This window comes from Ceratotherium simum, chromosome 14, assembly GCF_057802395.1.
Source record: "Ceratotherium simum simum isolate JZ-2026a chromosome 14, ASM5780239v1, whole genome shotgun sequence".
Classification (NCBI taxonomy): Eukaryota; Metazoa; Chordata; class Mammalia; order Perissodactyla; family Rhinocerotidae; genus Ceratotherium; species Ceratotherium simum.
Window position 1 is genome coordinate 26034406 of NC_141913.1, and position 21009 is coordinate 26055414.

General features: G+C 37.5%; 1 protein-coding gene across 3 annotated transcripts in view; it reads left to right on the plus strand.

Annotated features, from left to right (window-relative positions):
• The window catches only part of GALNT1 (polypeptide N-acetylgalactosaminyltransferase 1), a 128917-nt gene that overhangs the window by 32681 nt on the left and 75227 nt on the right, over positions 1 to 21009 (plus strand). The window contains exon 2 of one of the 3 annotated variants that reach the window (XM_087439143.1): positions 12749 to 12803. The exons of the other annotated variants lie outside the window; for them this stretch is intronic. The gene's annotated coding sequence lies outside the window, so the exon portion shown is untranslated. The remainder of the gene's footprint in view (positions 1 to 12748; positions 12804 to 21009) is intronic. 3 annotated transcript variants of the gene reach the window in all.

Genomic DNA, 21009 nt, shown 5'->3' on the forward strand with positions numbered 1-21009 from the left:
CGGTAGTGTCAGTTTTCTTATCTGTGAAATGATGAGCATAATAGTACCTAGCTCATTTGGTTGTTGGGAGGATTATGTTATAGAGTGCCTTTAAAAGTGCTTAGCACATAGTAAGTGCTCAGTAATTGTTGCTGTGCTTTCCTTCTCTTCCTTTAACTTATGTCCCTATTAAAAGAAAGGATAGCCTTTGCTGCTTTGGGAACTCCAGGTATTTTTTATCCAGCCTTGCACTGTATATGACTAATGTGGCTAGTAGTAATGCTTGAAATAGCCTCACCCAGAAGCCTTGAGTAATGTTTAATTTCTTTTGCTTAGCACGGTTGGTGAGACCCTCTGATATTTTAGTGTCATGTTTAAATCACCAAACTCGCTGTAGCTCACTAAGTACTTGACAAAAATAACTTCCAGCGTCACTTAACCTTCCTCTGTAGCATTTAGCATTGCGGAGAACTCCATTCGCAGAACTCTGTCTTCTTTTTGGTTTTATGTGCCACTCTCCAGGTTCTTCTCTGACCTCGCTGACCTCTCAGTTCTCTAAATGTTGATGTTCTGCCCACCCCTAAAACTTATGACTCTTCAGCTTCCTCAGCTGAAAAAATGAAGATAAAACCCACTTGAAAGGGTTGTCATTAGGTTGAAATTTTCTAATGCATAGTCATCCGTAGAAGAACCCCCATTTCCGTAGATTCTGATTCATTTATGCTGGAGTGGGGTCTGATAGGAAAGCAAACAAAACTTTGTGAGTAGTTCCTCTCACATTTGAGTGGCAGTAATATATATGAATGTAATGTATGTGGCACATGGCAGGCCTTCAGTTTTCCCCTCAATCTTCTATCTGTGGCTGCTGTTCTCTATACCCTTCTGTCATACTGCCTAGAATCCTTTATCACAGGTATGCATATTGACTGTCTTCTCCCTAAGGGCAGTGACATTGTCTAAATCATCTTTGTTCTCCCAGAATCTAATGAAATGCTTCGCATGTAGTAAATAGGTACTTATTAAATTGGAGTTGAATGATGTATTCATGTCTTGATTTTGTTCACAAAACACCAATGTTTGCACTTTTTGGCCTGCCAAAGTAGGATGTTAAATCCATTTGTAATCCTAACGTAGCTTTTAGCTCTCTGAGACAAACTTAAGTTATTTCTTTGTATTTGAAGAAATTCTGACATATATAAAAGTAGAGGAAATAATAAAATGAACCCCCTTAAACCTGTATCCATCTTGCAGATTCAGCAGAGGTTTTGTCACATGTGCTTTACCTCTTAATCCCCCCATCCTTGCCCAAATATTTTAAAGCAATATGAGATGTCATGTCATCTTACCTCTACCATTCTTGAGTATGGATCTTTTAGAAATGAGAACATTTTCAAATCTAGCCATAATGCTATTACCATTCTTGATAAAACTAACAATAATTCCGTAGTATCATCTAATATCCAGTCCATAGTCATATTTCCCCAATGGTCCCTAAAGTGTCTGTCTGAGTTGGTTTGTAGATTCAAAAGTCAAACAAACCACACGCTGCGTTTGGTTTATATGAAAAAATTCTTATGAAGAAATAAAACAATATCTAGCTTTTATTATTTCTCTCCCTATCTTTCTTTCTTTTTTTTTAATAACTCTCCCTCAAGATTAGGGTTCTTTATAATAAAACCATAAACTTTGCAATATCAGGTAAAGGTTTCATCTTCTCCTTTAAGACTGTTTTGCTGTTCTTTTTTTGGTAATCAAGCACTTAATGTGTGTAGGGCAGTACTGCAGTTAATGGCACAGCAAAATGCAAAACTGAGTGTCTGTTAAATTTAACTCTTCTCTGCAGTGCTGTTAGGACTTTTCATTAAATCTGTAAAATTATTTTATATTCATTAAAAAGTATATGCTGATAATGTTTAAATATATCTTATATATTTTATAGTTATTCATTTTGAATTTGTGGTTGTAAGAAGGAAGCTAAATCTAGGCTGTAACATAGTATGTGTGTTTTGAAAAATCTGCTTATGGATGAACTTAATTCTTAAATTCTTTAAAGCTTAAGTGGAGAAATGTCATCTGCAAAAAATTTACCTTTTAGTTATATTTTTTATCAGTAAAAAAGAAAAACATGTGTAACTGTTTGATGTATGTAAGGAGAGAGAACCCAGAAGTTTTAGCAGAATACAATTTTGAGAATTAAGTGGAATTTTAAAAAATAGTGCAGAAGAAATGTTTTGAGTTATTAATGTGAATTAAATAGCAGAATTATTTCAGGGACTTTTTCAGCAACTTTCCTGTTAACTTTCTATTATATTGTTAAATGAATGGCATCCTAATTGCAGCGGTTTTTTGGGTTCGAGAGCAGGAAGCAGATTCTATCATCTGCACCCAAAGAGCTAAAAAAAATTCCAAGAAAAGGCACTTGGGATGTTATCTCCTAGTATGGATCTTAACTAATATCAGTGCAGAAGCCATCTGAGACTAGGGGAAGACTGAATTGAGGGAGTGAGGCCGAAAATAGCTATTCACAGAAACAAAAGGCAAGGGGCCAGAAAGTTGAGTAAAATCTGCAGGAGAGAATGCAGAAGCAACTCCTGAGGTTATAAGCTAAGAAAATAAGTTAAGTGGCATTAAGGAGAAACCAAATAATAGAGAAACCAAATCAGGAAAACAACCCCACAAAAACAAATCTGATGTACCAAATTGCTGACTAGTTAAGGAAAGAAAATGAAGAGTATGTGTGTTTTGCATTGTGTGGTACTTGTGATAAATCTATAAAGTAGAATTCATGACTAATTAGAGTATCTTTCTGTGACATGCTAATAAATGGATGGGTTTTTGTTTTGTTTTGGTTTGGTTTTTTACATGGTAACTAAATATTTCAGGACATTATCTTGGGCCAAAATCTAAAATCTACCCCATCCCAAATTTGTTTCATTTGGTCTGTTGAGCAAGTTTTAAAACTTTTTAGATCCCAGAAGGTCACTTAAGTTAATATCCAAGTAACATCAGACAGTGTTTTAAGTGAAGTAGTTTTCGAAAGAACCGTCATGTTTGCAATGGTAAAAGATAACTAAATTTCTTCTGAAGGCACTGTTGTCCTTTGATATTTTTTCTTCCTTCTCTCTTCCCTGATGATCCAGTTGTGGAGGAGGAAAAGTATGGCCCTGAGCTCTGGGGAATGCATGGAGAAGGAAAAATAGGGAAAAGGGAATGACAACAGAGATTTCCATTTAGTCTGCAAATTGTTTTTGGTCTTTCTCATCCCTAGCCCAGAGCCAAGAGACTGTGGGATCTTACAGTCTTGTTTGTTATCCAAACTGGCAGTAGCAGTGCTGGTGGCAAGAGTATAGTAACTGTCTGCGCTCTCAGTATGTGGTTGGCCAGTTTCTCCTGAATTCTTTATCCACTTTGGTTGGCTACCTCATGAAGTATACATGTTGCCTGGGCATTTTGGTTTGATCTGTGAGCCAACAGTTGTCTGTGGGTAACATTTGAGAATCTCTGTTTAAAATCTGAGAAGTAAAAGATTTTTTTAATAAAAAATTTATAACATATAGAAAAGTACAGTAGCAGAAGATGAAGAACAGTCACAAACCCACATTTCCCCTACCTCTTTTCTTAACGTTTTCCCCTATTTGCTTCTGTCAGTTAGCATAGGTTTGGTTGCATGTAAAAGATCCCTTACACCTCTTATTTCCCCCAAAAAGATGCTTTAAAGAGGGTTTTAAAGCACCTTTAAGGCTCTCGGGACATGGCAACTCTGTGATCATCAAGGACTCTGCTGGTTTTTTCTGCTTTGTAATCCTTAGTTTGTGGCTTTCTTTCTCAAGGGCATGTCATGGTTGCAAAGAAGGTCCTTGCAGCTCCATCCTTTGTATTCACATTCCAGGCAGAAGGATAAAGGAAGGGATAAGGGCAAAAGGGCCCATGGTCCAGTGACACAGTCTCCTTTCAGTACCTTTCCCATAGCCCCACCCAGTGATTTCTGATTTTATTTTATTGGCTACCTTAATCTGCATGGCAGGCCAGGATATGTAAATTGCCACTCTTAGAAATAAGGTAGTTTGATTTATAAGACAGAAGAGGAAAGTAGATGTTCACTGAGCAGCTAGCAGTCTGCCACAATTTAGATCTTTTATATAAAAAAAGTTCCAATATATTTGAAGCCCTTCTCTCCCTCCTCAGAAATAACCATAATATGAATTTGGTATATTGTTTTCATGCATATTATTCTGTCTTTAAATATATGTTTGCATCCATGAACAATATCTTATTTTAATATGCTTTAAAATTGTATATAAATGGAGCATACTGTATATATCTTGCATATTGCTTTTTTTTTTGCTGAAGAAGAGTTGCCCTGAACTAACATCTGTTGCCAACTTTCCTCTCTTTTTGCTTCAGGAAGATTAGCCCTGAGCCAACATCTGTGCCAGTGTTCCTCTATTTTGCATGTGGGTTGCCACAGCATGGCTGATGAGTGGTGTAGGTCCACGCCAGGGTTCTGAACCCGTGACCCCAGGCCACCGCAGCAGAGTGCGCTAAAGCCAACCACTACACCACGGGGCCAGACACCGCATATTGCTTTTTTTATTCGATATTGTTTACCCATATTGATGCACATAGTTCTAGTTTTAACTGCTATTTGGTGTTCTGTCATATAGTTCATTTATCCATTTTCCTCTTGATGTACATTTAGGTTGTTACCTTTCTTTTCCCTTTGTAAACAATGCCGCAGTCTTTGTACATGTGTCCTTATTGCAAGATTTTCTCCAGGGTATGTACCTAGAAGTGGAATTACTGAGTAATACGGTAGTGCTTTCTTCATCTTTGCCAGATATTGCCAGATTGCTCTCCAAAGTGGCTGTGCTGAATTACACTTGGAACAGCATTGTATGAGTGTCCCATTTCTTTATTCCTTACTAACACTTGTGTTTTTGCCAATCTGATGAGGTCAGATTTACTTCCTTGAATGCTACTGAGGTTGAGCATATTTTCATATGTTCATTGGCAGTTTATGGTTCCTTGTCTGTGATTTGCCCATTCATACTTTTTGGCCATTTTTTACTTGTGTGTTCCTGTTATTTGTTTTGATTTGGAGAAGTTTTTAATACATTCTGATACTAATCTTTTGTTGATTATTTCTATTGTGGATTATTTCCCCTAGTCTTTGACTTATCATTTAACTGTCAGTGATGTCTTTGGTTGTATGAAAAAATTTAATTTTCACGTAGTAGAAATTATTCATTTTTTTCTTCTATGGTTTGTGCTTTTTGAGTATTGTTTAAGAAATTCTTCCCTGCCCAAGGATATAAAGATATTTGCCTATATTTTATTTTAAAGTTTTAGAGATTTATATCCTTAAATCTTTAATCCACTTGGAATTGGTTTTTTGTATGGTGTAAGGCTAGAATTTTATTTTTACATATGAACGAACATTTATTAAATAGCCTATCCTTTTCGCACTGGTTTGTAGTGCCACCTCTGTTGTATATCAAGTTTGTATATTCATGTGGGTCTGATTCTGGACTCTGTTCTGTTTCATTGGTCTTTTAATCTATCTTTGCCCATGTGTCATACTGACTTAATTAGTATAGCTTGATATATTGTAGACAGAATTCTCTCACCTTGTTCAAAATTTTGTTGGCTTGCATGACTTGGTTCTTCCATGTGATTTTAGATCTGCTATTTTTTTTTTTTTTCTGAGGAGGACTAGCCCTGAGCTAGCATCCGATGCCAATCCTCCCCTTTTTTCTTGAGGAAGATTGGCCCTGGGCTAACATCTGTGCCCATCTTCCTCTACTTGATATGGGATGCCCCCACAGCGTGACTTAACAAGCAGTGCGTTGGTGCGCACCCCGGATCCAAACCTGAGGACCCCGGGCTGCCGCAGCGGAGCACAGGCACTTAACCACTATGCCACCGGGCTGGCCCCTAGGATCTGCTTTTAAAGTTTTATAAAAAAACTATATTGAGATTTTGATTAGAACTGTAGTAAGTATATAGATTAATATTGAGAGGATTTACTTCTTTACTATGAAAAAGCTTCTATAAATGAGCATGCTATCTCTTCATTTTTTTTAAAGGTCTTTCTAAGCAGTTTTCTAGTTATTGGCAAAAGAATTCATTGAATTTTGTATGTTGATCTTGTATCCAGCAACCTTCCTAAAAGTTCTCATTAGTTCTAATTGTTTTTATTTTCTTGGATTTTCTGTCGTTTTCTTTTTTTGTTTTGTTTTCTTCTAATTCTTAAATCTTGTTTCTTTTTCTTGTTTTACTGTTTTGGATAGGACTTCTAGTACATTGTTGACAGGAAGAAATGATAGAAGGCATTTTTGTCCTTTTCCTAACTTTAAAGAGAATGCTTCCAACATTTCAGGTGTAGGTATTTTATTTACTGTAGATTTGGGGCAGATATCCTTTGTCAGGTTAACAAAGGTGATTTTTATTTCTAGTTTCCCAGGATTTGTTTTGTTTTTGTTTTAAATATCATGAATGGGTGCTAGCTTGTACTATTTAACATAAAATGTAAGTCCTTTGCAACTACATAGTTCCACTTACTCCCACCTCTATCCTTTGCTCTAATTTTGTCATATATTACATCTTCATATTAATAAATTATACAATACAAAGTTATAATTTTTGTTTTAATCAGCCATATGTCTTTTAAGAAATCAAGAGGGAAAAAATAGGCTTTTATATTTACTCACATATTTACCGTTACTGATATTCTTCATTTCTCCTTATGGATCTGAGTTTCCATCTGTTGTCATTTCCCTTCTGCCTGAAGAACTTCCTCTAGCATTTCTTATAGTGCAGATCTGTAGAGATGAGTTGTTTTGGCTTTTCTTTACCTGAAAATGTCATTTTTTCGTGTAATGAGAAGTCAGCCATTTTTTCTCTGTATATAATATGTCTTTTTTCCTCTGGCTGCTTAAGACTTTTTCTATATCTTTTGTTTTCAGCATTTTGAATGTGATGTGCTCTAGTTGTGCTTTTCTTTGTAATTATCTCGCTTAGGGTTCACTGGACTTAGATTTGCAATTTTATGTTTTCCCCAAATTGTGGACATTTTCGGCTGTTACTTTTGCATGTACTTTTCTGCATAATTTTCTCTGTGCTCTCCTCTTGGGACTCCGATTTCACATATATTAAACTTTATGGTATTATACTGTAGCTCACTGAGCCTCTCTGTTCATTAAAAAATTTTTCTTTCCTCTTAGATTTTCAGATTGGATAACTGCTTTTGATCTGTCTTTAAAAACATAGCAAAGGGTGAATATAGGTATATTATCTATATTCTGTCAGAATATAGGACTGACCCTATATTCTGTTGTCTCTAATCTGCTGTTAAACCTGTCAAGTGAATCTTCCATATCAGACTTTGTATTTTTGTGTTCTGCATGGTCCTAGATTGTTCCTTTTTATAGTTTTCATTTGTCTGATGAGAGTTTCCTCTCTTCCTTTATTATTATTAAGTTCTTGAACGTGTTTATAGTAGCTGCTTTATATTTCTTGTTGACTAATTCCAACATCTGGGTAATCTTGTCTTCAATGTATATTGACTACTTTTTATTTTATTTTATTTTTTTTTTGTGAGGAATATTGGCCCTGAGCTAACACCTGCCAGTCCTCCTCTTTTTGCCGAGAAAGACTGGCCCTGGGCTAACATCCATGCCCATCTTCCTCTACTTTATATGGGATGCCGCCACAGCATGGCTTGCCAAGTGGTGCGTTGGTGCGCGCCTGGGATCTGAACTGGTGAACCCTGGGCCACCGCAGGGGAGCGTGCGCACTTAACCGCTTGCGCCACCGGGCCGGCCCCTTGACTACTTTTTTACTGACTGTGGGTCACATTTTCCTTTTTCATGTCTAGTAATTTTTTATTGTATACTGGATATCGTGGATATGTTTTTGTAACCTGCAATTCTGTTTTCTCCAAAAGATTGTTGATTCTTTGTTCTAACAGGCAGTTAATGGGCTAGAGTTAAACTCCAAACTCTGTTTCCCCTGCATTGGGTAACAGCTGATATCTTTGCTCAGTTCTTTGAGCCATCTAACCTCTGGAGTCTCTCCTGTTTTGTGTGGTTCAGGACTTAGCTAAGAATTGTGGTGGAGTTTATTTATATATTTTGGGGTTCCCTCTTTTCTAGGATTTCCCCCCTCACTTTCCAGTTGCTCTGCTAGCTCCCGACTTCATCCTTTAATGCCACAAGCCAATATGATTGTGACTTCCTTCTTGAGTTTCAGCTACTCTACACAGTGTTGGCTGGTATCTGCCCTCAGGCAAGCAGCTATATAAAGGCATATCTTACCTAGTATAGTTCCCCTCTTTCAAGGGTTGGGTTCTCTCTGGCTTCTGCCTTTTGGTGGCTCTCCAGTGCTGTTAAATAGTTGTTTTTGTATTTTGGCCAGAGTTTATAGTTGTTGTTTATGGGAAGATTAGTCCAGTATAAGCTATTTCACCTTTCTCTGTGTAAGTATTCCATGCTTTCACTTTTCTTAAAGACTTTTTTTGAGAGCGATTTTAGGTTTACAATAAAATTGAGAGGAAGGTACAGAGATTTCCCATATGCCCTTTACCCTCCCATGCACAGCCTCCCCCATTGTCAGCTTACCAGAGTGGTATGTTTTTTTGTTTTTTTTTCTACCAAGGATAAACCTACATTGTCATGTCATAATCACTCAAAGTCCCTGGTTTACCTAAGGGTTCATTCTGGGTGGGTTTGGACCAGTGTATAATGACACATATCCATCATTATAATATGATGGATAATATCATACAGAGTATTTTCACTGCCCTAGAAATCTTCTGTGCTCTGCCTGTTTATCCTGACCCCTAACCTCCACCCCTGGCAACCACACTGATCTCTTTTTTTTTGTCTCCATAGTTTTGCCTTTTCTAGAATGCATATAGTTGGAATCATACAGTATGTGGCCTTCTCAGACTGGCTTCTTTCACTTAGTAATATGCATTTATGGTTCCTTCAGATCTTTTCATGGCTCAATAACTCATTTCTTTACAACACTGAATAATATTCCATTATCTGGATATACCACAGTTTATGTATATCCATTCACCTACTAAAGGACATCTTGGTTGCTTTCAGGTTTTGGCAGTTATGAATAAAGCTACTGTAAACATCCATGTGCAGGTTTCTATGTGGACAAAAGTTTTCAGCTCCTTTGAGTAAATACCAAGGAGCATGATTGCTGGATGGTATGGTAAGAGTATGTTTAGTTTTGTAAGAAACTGCCAAACTGTCTTCCAAAGTAGCTGTACCATTTTGCATTCCCACCAGCAGTGGATGAGAGTTCCTGTTAGACGAGAGTTCCTTGCCAGCATTTGGTGTTTTCAGCATTCCAGATTTTGGCCATTCTAATAGTTGTGTAGTGGTATCTCATTGTTGTTTCAATTTGCATTTCCCTTATGACGGATGAGGTGGAGCATCTTTTCATATGCTTATTTGCCATCTGTGTCTCTTCTTCCGTGAGGTTGCTTTCACTTTTCACTTTTCTGAATCCTTATGTTTTTGGTGTATGTCTCATAAATAGCATATAGCTTTTATTTAAAAAAATCAAATTTGACAACTTATCTTTTAAGGGATACGTTTAGTCTTTTAATCTTCATTTTAATTACTTATGTATTGGGATTTATTTCTATCATTTCATTTTGTGCTTTCTATATTTATGGGTTTTTTATGATTTTGAATTTTCTTTCTATTTTATTTTTAGTTGATTTGTTTTTTTTTTTATTCCTCCCTTTTTTCAACTTTGGTTTTAAATTCTACATTCCGTTTTTACTTAATTAGTTGTTACCTTTTAATTTTCAATAATATTTGTTCTTAAGTCTAAAATTAATCAAATATCTCTACCCTATACCTAAACATAACAACCTTGAAATGCTTTTATTTCAGTTACCTTTATTTCTTCTTACATGATATTGCTTTCTGGTATTTTCATTCGTTTAACCAATAATTATTGAACTCTTCAACCATGTGCCAAGTACTATTCCAGGTACTGTAGTAATAGCATTAAACAAAATAAAGTCTCTGTGATCATAAAGCTTACAAGATAATTAATAAACTAATTCATATATGTTATCATGTAAATTAGTGTTTGGTGCTAGAATGGAAAGTAAAGCATTAGGAAAGGATAAAGAATGGTGTTGGGGTGGAGATGCTATTTTGTGTATGAGTTTCTGCTGTCTTCAGACATTTCATAAGATTTTTAGGGCTCAAGTATGAAAAACATAATTCCCATGCTGAAGGAGCTTACAGTCTAACCAGGGAGTCCCAGGAAGAAGATACAGATATGGGAGCCATCAGCACATGGTGGGTGAAGCTTTACAACTGATGAATTTCTCAAGGAGGTGTGTAGAGTATCAAGCAGCCTGAGGACAGATGTAGGGCAGAGTGGGATGAGCCCAGTGAAGAAGACTGTGAAGCATGGTCAGAAAAGGAAGAGAACGAGAGATGACCCTGAGAGCCAAGAAAAGAAGTTGTTATATTTTATTTGTAACCTGCCTATTCCAAAAATAATTTAAGAGGTTAAGACATTAAGTAGAATGAATCTGAGAAAGAGACTAGTCTTGGTAGTTAGAACATTAGAGTGACTTGATCACCAAACAGTTTCATTGAAGTGAGGCCAGACTACACTGGGTTGAGGAGTTGAGAATTTAGAGATAGAGAATAAAGACTACTTGCACAGAAATTGGTGAAGGAAAGAAGAGAGAGTGATAACTCGAGGGGAAGAGGGCAGCATTATGGAACTCAGGGCTGAGGTTGGTGTTTTGGCAAAAATACAGAGCAAAACCTTGGAGATTTTGGGGACTCCATGGCCAGAAAATAGTGTGGGCCCTTGGCTTGGAGAAGGTTCCTGCTGGATCCTTTACTTCCCAGAAACTGTTCCCCAGGATTCTTGAGGTTTTCCATTGTTGATAGTGGCAATGTATTTCCTAGTTTACTGAGTTCATGGTTAGGAAGAAAGACGTAAATTTTCTGAAACTACGGTGTTTTTGTTGTAATGAGTTGGCATTTGTATTCAAGAGATAAAAGTAAAATTATGGTGGGCCAGCCCCGGTGGTTTAGTGGTTAAGTTTGGCCTGCTCCACTTTGGCAGCCCGGCTTTAGTTCCCAGGCTTGGCCCTACACCACTCGTATGTCAGTGGCCGTGCTGTGGTGGCGGCTCACATACAAAAAGAGGAAGATTGGCAGCGGATGTTAGCTCAGGGCGAATCTTCCTCAGCAAAAAAAAAAAAGTAAAAACATGGGAAGAGTTCCCCTGACCATTGCTCTTCAAGTTCCTTAGCATGATAGTCAAGATTTCCCTGGTTCTGAACACATCCCTTCAGTCGTATCTCCCAGTTTTTCTATTTTCTGTCCTCTAGACATCTCCTGCATTTTCTAGCCTCCCTATTTTAGCTCACACTATTTTGTCCACTTGAAATATCCTTTGCCTTTTCCTTACTTAAACCAATTCCCCAGTCATTCTCCCCCACCAGTTTCTCTCCATTGTGCACTATAGCCCCTTATAACTTGGCACCTGTAGCAGTGATACAAAAGCATTTTGTAAATTGTGAAGTGCCACACAAACTTACCTTGTTATCTCTCCCCCTAAACTGCAAGCTGGTTGAGGACAAGGTCTGAGCTGTTTTCATATTTATGTATATCAGGCTACTTAGTGTAATGTCTTGCAAATATCTGATATTTATTAAAGTTTGAATGAATTAGGGATATGTGCTTCTGTGACAGATTAATGCTGTATCTAAGATGGGCATGTTATACACCAAGTTCTGTTTTGTAGCTATTAAATTCATATTGAAATTCTGCTTCTATGCAGTTTCTTGTAAAAGAAGACTCCTTAGTTTGGATCCTCCACTGATTCACATCTTCATTTGTTTCTTCACAGGATACATGCCCATCTAAATCAATAATTGTAGGCTGCAGAGTGGTGTATTGGGATGTTTTTGCTGTAGTAGCAGAATACTCAAACAATGAGGGCTTTATCATTTCATATAACAAGAAGTCCAGACATAGATTTCAGGGTTGGTCTCTTCAGTGACTCCATGGTATCGTTAGGGTCCCACATGCTTTCCATGTTTTCACTTTGCCATCCTCAGCATGTTGATATTGGTTTCCCTCGTGACCTCACGATGGCTGCTGCGCTTCTGAGTATGCTGTACAAACAGTGTCCAAAGGCGGAAAAGTATAGTTTCTCCTTCAGCATCTCTGTGAGGGAGCATAACTTTTCCTAAATGCTTCCCAACAGATTTCTCCTCAGGTCTGATTGGTCAAGATTTGGTCACTTGCACTGGCAAGAATGGAACAGCCATGGTTCACTTGGATTAATCAAGAATAGGTAGTCTAGCAGAGAATGGTCACTTGAATTCAGTTGGGGGTCCAATGTGGTGAAAAACCTGGTGGGGGGGTGAGGGTGGGAAAAGGAACAAACAGCACCAGTATCCAGATGCTCTCTATGTGCCTTTGGCTTTCTGGAAAGTTAATATCCTCATAGATTTCTAAGAGGAGGAAAGATTCTTTTATAGTATTTTCACTGAGCTTGGTGTTGGATCTCGGTAATACTTTATTCATTGACTCACTCATTCATGTGATAGACATTAACTGAACACCTATTGTGTGCCAGGTCCTTGCCCTCTGGTGGCAGCTGGCCTACAGTCCAGTGGAATAGGATGACTGTGGTAAGGGGGGAGGACAGAGCGCGCGTTATTCTATAATAAATTGATTTTAGGAAATTTATTTTTCAACAGGAGATGTGGGACATGTGGATTTGGGATATGAATTCATTTGAAAAACCACTTTGGGGTAAGTTGATAGCTGGAAGTGAATGACTTCAGGATTGTACTTCTCTTTTCATTGGGGTTTTGATCTTATAGCTCTGTAGGCTTCAAATTTATGTTGATTGAATTTTATGCCTTCTATACACACAAGAGAATGGCTTGTACTAAAGTCCCGGTTTGGTAATTTGAGAAATGTAACCATCAAGCATAGTCTCAGTACTAATTAATTAGGGCATTCACTTCTCATTAGGAAGGTCAATTTGAAGACTAAATGAAGACCAGATTTAGAAATCGAAAGGTACTTATTATAGAGGGTTTAACCTGCTTGAGCTTACCCAATAATCCTGTCATGTGGACTGGAAATCACTTACAGAGCCAGTATTGAAGATACAGGGTCAAAGTTTGTCTCTAAACTTTTCTTTGCAGTACGGTCATGTGTTGCTTAATGATGGGGATATGTTCTGAGAAATGCATTGTTAGGTGATTTTGTCATTATGGGAACATCATAGAGTATACTTACACAAACCTAGTTGGTATAGCCTACTACACACCTAGGCTATATGGTACTAATCGTATGGGACCCCCGTCGTATATGTGGGTTGTCATTGACTGAAACTTTGTTATGCTGTGCATGACTGTGCTCCAAATGGCCGTTTGAATTCTCATTGCATCAGTACATATATAAAAGGTTCCCGATGTTTTGTTTCATCTAAAAAAGTGCCTCTAGAAATACTATTTAATATTTACTGAGCGTGTACTATGGTATGTGAGTGTGTTGTGCATTACTCATTTAATTTAGTGCAATGGAACTATAAAGTGGGTGTGTTTTTCTCATTTAGAGGAATAAAGAGGCCCAGATTTATGCAAATGAAGTAATATTGCTGGGATCACATAACTAATAATTAGTGTTGGAATTGAAATTTAAGCCCAAATTTGAATTTCAGCATTTGGCCCAATAGACATTTGCTTCTGTTTTAATATTACTGATTGTGTTGAGGGTTCCCAAGACCACCCCCAGGTTCAGTGACTGTCTAGGAGGGAGGACTCACAGGATTCAGTATATAGTCTTACTAGTGGCTAAGATTTATTACAGTGAAAGGATACAAAGCAATGTCAGCGAGGGAAAGAGTGCATGGTGTGAAGTCTGGAGGAAACCAGGCACAGGCTTCCAAGAGTCCTTTCCCAGTGGAGTCACACAGGATGTACTTAATTCCTCCAGCAAGAATTGTGACAATGTGTGTGAAGTGTTGTCTACTGGGTAAACTCATTAGAGACTCAGTGCCAGTGTTTTTATTGACGCTGGTCATATAGGCACCCTATAGGCACCCTCTGCCTAGCATGTACCAAAATTTCAGGCTCCCAGAAGGAAAGCGAGTGTTTAGCGTAAACCATATTGTTTGTACAGTTTAGGCACTGTTAGCCATACTTATCATTAATGGTAAGTTTTCTATCAGTGTAGGGAACTGTTTATCATTCAAGTTCCCAGATGCCAGCCAAGAGCGAACCTGGCAACCAAGTCTTTCTAAGGATAACAATCTCAGGCCTGCTAGATTAACTTTTATCCTGCACACTGACTTATTCTTTTAAGGAGATTGTGATTATGATCATTTAGCTTCTGAACAATGAGAGAAGTAGGTGTTATGGCAAACCAAATTCTTTAGTGGTATCTGTTTTGGGGGTCCCATGACTGCCCACTAGTTTAATTTGCTGGAAGGACTCACACAACCCAACATAATGTTGTACTCATGGCTAAGGTTTATTACAGCAAAGGATACAGTGCAGGCACAGCAGGAAAAAGATACATACAGGTGAATGCTAGAGAGATCAGGCATGGACTTCCAAGTCTTCCCTCTGTGGACACAATTTTCTCTCCAGCTGTGAATGATAGAGATAAGTACAAGATGTCTCTGGCCGGGGAAGCACATGAGTGTTACAGTCCAGAGTTCTTATAGGAGGCTGGTCACATAGGCACATTCCTGCTATGTGTCCAGCCTTGGTAACTGAAACTTAGGACCCCAGACCAGATGCTAGGTACACGTCATAAATCTTGATGATTATTTTAAACAGAGCTGACAGTTTGGTACATCCTGACCCACTGCCTCTAACATCCTTAACCAGTGACTGTGAACATTCCAGGAGTTTAGATCTCAGAGTTTGGCCGGGGTCATTGCCATGCTTCTAGGCAATCCCCACAGATTAGCAAGGACTGAGTAAAACAGACCTGCTGTGTTAAGTCTTTCTTCACAGTATCCTACATGAGTATTGTTTCATTTGCTGAACGCAATATTTAATGCTAGGTATATTCTTTAGAATATGATATTCTCAACTTAGAAAAAATAGTTACTAGTAGAAACAGTTGACAAATTTCACTTCTCTGAGGGGAAGTTTGTCAATTCTTTTCTTTTAGGGATTTATGTAATGGTGACTTTCAGATTTCTGACTTTTGTCCACAACTATTTGTATTATATACAGTTATATGTTATATTAAAGAACAATACAGAAATATGAACTTAAAACAAATCAAGATATTATAAAATTAACCTTCACTTTATGAAGGTCTTCCTTGTGAGAGGCTTTTAAACACAATGGGATCTCTTTTTTCCAGGATTTGGAGATTAACAAAAATATCAGTTTTGCAGAAAGAAAATAACCCATAGTTTAAAAATTGCCTGATTCCAGGATTTAAAACCAATCTTTACTACTTTATTTATTACTAGTTGAAACTTGCTTTATGTCATGCAAAAAAAAAAAAAAAAGACAAAGTAGTTGGGGAAAGTTCCATGCTTGAAAATGAGAAGTTCTGAGTTAACAAAGTTAAATAGGTTTCCTTATTGCAGAACTTCACAGAACCTTCAGTGCAATAATATACAGTATGACTCTCCCAGGGCAAATAAAGTATATAACCTTTCCCTAGCTTGTTTGATCATGGAATTTCTTTAGTGAGGACTCTCAGGTATGGGTCCTGCAGTGATAGTGTTCTTTAGAACAGAACAGAAGGACAGTGGGAAGCCATTAAAGCATTTTAGGTAAAGGAGAGACGGAAAACAACTCTAGAAAAAATTTACTTGAAAGAAAACCTTGTTGCAGAAAAGTTTAGTATCTTACAGTGTCTCCTGATAAAACCTGTTTAGAAACTTCCCTCTCTTGGATGTCTTTTTCCTGCCAGGTTTCCTGAGTTGGTGTTTCTCTTTTGTAATGTGAATGGCGTGTCTCTTAGACTGGTGTTTAACAATGTGATAAGAGCTTCCGTGGTGTGGATCATTGCCTTCATGCTTGTACCATCACAGTACCTGACATGGTATCAAGCACATAGTTGCCCAAGAGTCAGTAAATATCCAGAGAGCATGGAAGCAGTCATGACTCTAAAATACTGAAACTGTTTTTTTAAGGAACAACAGTATAGTAGCCATGAAAGTTAGGTGCTATACATTTATTTTAATAATGATGTCATTTTGAAAAAACATTTTTGGAATTTTTTTTTAGACTTCTCTTGAGTTTAGCTCTGCATCACCAACTTCTTTTTCATGACCTTTATGATTTTTTAATTTATTTTCTCAAAACAATAGAATTGTTCCACCATAGACTTGTAAACACTTTTAACTACTAGATTTTTTTTGCAGTAGATGGAATATCTACTGTAATTAAATGGTCATCGTTGCTAAGGAAGGCCAGTGGGTCAAGAGTAGCCAAGTCCCTCCTCAGGAAGCGGTGAAAGGTGAGAAGACTTGCTTTACCATGTATCAAGAATTATTATAAAGCTGTAATAATTAAGACAGCAGTATGGTATAGGGATAGACAAACAGACCACTGGAACAGAACATAGAACCCCAGAAACCTGGTTTATTTATGGCAAAGTTGGCATTGCACACCTTTAAGGAGAGGATGAACTTTCCATAAATAGTACAGGGACGATTGGTTATCCACATCGAAGAAAATGACATAGAATTTCTACTTAAACCTGAACGGTAAAACTTTACAATGTTTAGACACTAAAACATTATTATTATTATTATTATTATTATTATTATTATTATTATTATTATTATTATTATTATTTGGTGAGGAAGATTAGCCCTGAGCTAACATCTGTGCCCATCTTCCTCTATTTTGTATATGGGACGCTGCCACAGCATGGCTTGATGAGTGGTGCATAGGTCCGCGCCTGGGATCGGAACCCATGAAACCCAGGCCGCTGAAGCAGAGCATGCAAACTTAACCACTACGCCACCCGGCTGGCCCCCAAACATTATTTTTAATGATCTCTAGATAGAGCAGAATTTCTTAAGACATAGAAAATGTGAACCATAAAAGACACCCCTTATTAAGAGGGTAAACTACAAACTGGGAAAAGATATTTGCACTACATGAAACTCACACAAGATTAGAATCCAGACTGTATAAAGATGTTCAAAAACTAATAAGAAAAAGACAAAACAACCCACCCAATAAAATAGTGGACTAGACTTCGGTAGGCACAAAAGGAAATGGAATGGCCAGTAAGGTCAGAGATGGTGGGGAAATGCAAATTAAAAACTGCATTAAGATACCAACTATGCACCTACCAGATTGTCCAAAAATAAAAAATCTGACATCAGTAAGTGTTACCAAGGATATAACATCCAGAGATGTCATTTTGCTTTCTATTTTGCTACAACCACCTGGGCAAACAAACGGATCATATTTAGTCCTATTTAAAATACACGTACCTGGGCTGGCCCCGTGGCTTAGTGGTTAAGTGCGCGTGCTCCGCTGCTGGTGGCCCGGGTTCGGATCCCGGGTGTGCACTGACGCACCGCTTCTCCAGCCATGCTGAGGCTGCGTCCCACATACAGCAACTAGAAGGATGTGCAACTATGACATACAACTATCTACTGGGGCTTTGGGGGGGGGGGAATAAATAAATAAAAATAACTTTAAAAAAAAAAAAAGAAATTCCATCCTAAATTAAAAAAAAAATAAAATAAAGTACACATACCCAATAACCTAATACCCCTAAGGATGTACTCTAGATCAGGGATCAATGTGACAACTGATAAGTTAAAAAGGTTTTTAACATTTTTAAATGGTTTAAAATAATTAAAATTATATTTTGTAATTTGTAATGTGAAATTATATGAAATTCAAATTTCAGTGTCCATAAATAAAGTTTTATTGAATACTATCACACTTGTTAACATATCATTTACGCTATTTTTGTGGTACAAAACCAGAGTTGAGTGGTTGTAACCGAGATCTTATGTCCCGCAGAGCCTAAAATATTTACCATCTGGCCCTTTGCAGAAGAAGTTTGCTGACCCCTGCCGTAAACAAATACTCTTGTAACATATGTACCAGGAAATGTGTTGAGGAATGTTCATAGCAGTACTGGTGGTAATAACAGAAACCTAGAAAGAACCAAATGTCCATTAAGAGTAGAATGGATAGACTGTGGTATAATAAGCCAATGGGATACTATTCAGTAGTGGAAATGAATTCACTTCAACTACATGTAACATATGACTAGATCTCAGGAACACGGTGTTAGAAAAAAAGCAAGTCTCAGATTTTTCCATTTATAAGCAATTCAGAAACAAATGTAAACAAAACATTATTAAGGATACCAGTGAGGTAAAACTATCAGGAAAAGGTAGATTGGAAAGTTTGGAATAGAGGTTGCCTTTGAGGAGCTGGGAAAGAGATGGGATTGGAGGGGGAACTTTAAAGGTGTTCTTATTCTTAAACGGGGTGGTGGATATGTGTGTGTTGTGTTGTTTTGTAATCCTTTATTTCTGTAGTGTATTTTATACATACTTTTGATATTTGATACATTTTTGTGATTTGGGGCATTAAAAAGTATCTTTTCAAATAGTGTAGTCTGCCTTATAACATATAATTGTTTAGGACTAGTTGAGGGGAACCTCATCAGTGGACCAGAACCTACTTGATTTTACATGTAAGTCTGCTCCCCTCTTCTATCCCAGGCATTCTGGTTGTGTCAGGAACCCAATTCAAACTCTCTTAAGCAGAAAAGGGGATTAATAGAAGGATTCCTGGATGTTCACCAAAGCCAAGGAAGAGTCAGGGACTTGGTCACCATTAGGACCCTCTGCCCCTTGTTCTCTATGCCTCTGCTTGGCCTCATTCTCTTGGACTGCAGGTGGGCTTTCTTTCTCTGTGTGTTGGACAGTGGGGCTGCTTGCAGTCCTAGATGCATAGGCTTCTAGCTTTGTGACTCCAGAAGCCAAAGAGTGAGGTCCTGTTGTTGGCTTGGCTAGGTCATTTGACTATCCTGTGGCCAGGGAGCTGGGTCTGTTACCAGAAGAAACCCCTAGGGGAGGACGGGGAAAGCAAGGGTCAGAACCATGAGCCCGGAAGCCACCTCGGTTTGTAGCTATTTTATGTCTGTTCTTTAAGTGCAAAACAGTATGTGGCATTTTGACATAACTTTGGTATTTGGATATCAGGGCTATTTTTTAAATTTATTTATTTGTTTGTTTGTTTGTGAGGAAGATCAGCCCTGAGCTAACATCCATGCCAATCCTCCTTTTTTTGCTGAGGAAGACCAGCACAGGGCTATTTTGAAGTGACCATTAAGACATTTAGTGTTGCCTAAGACATGATGCTCAGAGGTTGGGATGGGAAGAGGGGTTAGAAATGTCTGTTGAGCATATTAATTTAACTTAAAAAAAAATCAAAATACAACATCACCATGATCTCTCACGCTCCGCTTTACAGTCACACCCATCCCTTTCCTTTCCCCTTGATAAGGAAATTTAATACACTAAAATGTTTGAGGCAAAATGGACATTACAAACTTGCTTTAAAATATGGCATATCTACTATTATTCTGAATGACTGGAAGGACACTTAACCCATTGGTAATAGTCTGTAGCTGGGATGAGAGTTTATAGGTTTTGTATCTTTTACTTTTCTGTGTTTGCCGAATTCTTTTCATTGAGCATATATTACTTGATAATTGGGAAAAAATATAATCTTTTAAAGGTATTACTGGAAGTTGTCAGTTTATTACCTTAGAAATTGACATTCTACTCAAGATACCAAATATTGAATGCTATACATTGGAATATTTCAGCCAATAAATTTTATAAGAGTCTATACCATGAATACCCCAAATGATAAGCCTCCTCTCCCAACCTCTAAACTTGGGGGAACACCTGGGAAATAATTAGAGAAAGAGAAATATCCAAGTTTATATGGAACGTGGACGTCATTTTGTGCAGGAACTTTGGGTGGGTTTTTACTAGTTTTTGTTAAATACTCAGGTAGAATGAAAATATACTAATACCTGAAAATTGTTTCTTTTTTTGGCTAGTGAATGAGCTTCTTAGTGCTAAATTTTAATCAATAACGACTTGACAACTCAAAGACAGTGGCAGAAATGTTGGTCTAAACGCTTTGTTGGAAGTGGAGACTATAATATTGAATCCTAAGGGACTAGAGCCATCCCTACCTTAACCAGTAGGTAACAGACCAAAATAGCTGCTGCTTTGTTTTGACAACTTTGGCTTCAGTTATTTTCTATTTACAGATTTACTTTTGTTATTGGTATAAGGTAGGATCTAAATTTTATTTTTTACCATATGGAAAGCCGTTTGTCCCTGCACCAGTTTTCTACTCTGATTTCTAGTAGCTCCTTTCCAGCTTTCCACATGTGTATGGGTTTGTTTCTGGGTACCAAGTAGTTTTAGATACTTCTGCTTTATAATAAATCCAGTCCCCAAAAGCTTCATTTGTGTTTTGATTAGAATTACCGTCATGTGCTACATAATAATGTTTCAGTCAACGACTGACCCACATATGTGACAGTGGTCCTATAAGATTAGTACCATATAGCATAGGTGTGTAGTAGGCTGTATTATCTAGATTTGTGTAAAGTACACTCTATGTTGTTCGCACAGTGACGAAATCATCTAATGATGTGTTTCTTAGAACGTATCCCCGTTGTTAAGCAGTGCATGATTGTGTATTAAATTTATAGATTAATTTTGAGAAGAAGCTGTTGTTATTCCCCCTGAACGTAGGAAATATGGATATTTACTATCCGTTAGTCAGGTGTTCTTTTATACCCTTCAGTAAGGCTCCACAATTTTCTCCATGTCTTACACCTGTTTTGTTAAGTTTATTCCCAAATACCTTAGAGTTTTTATAGCTGTTTGAATGTGGTTTGTTTTATTTTATATATTCTAATTAGTTATTATTACCATACAGGAGCATGATTGATGTTATATGTT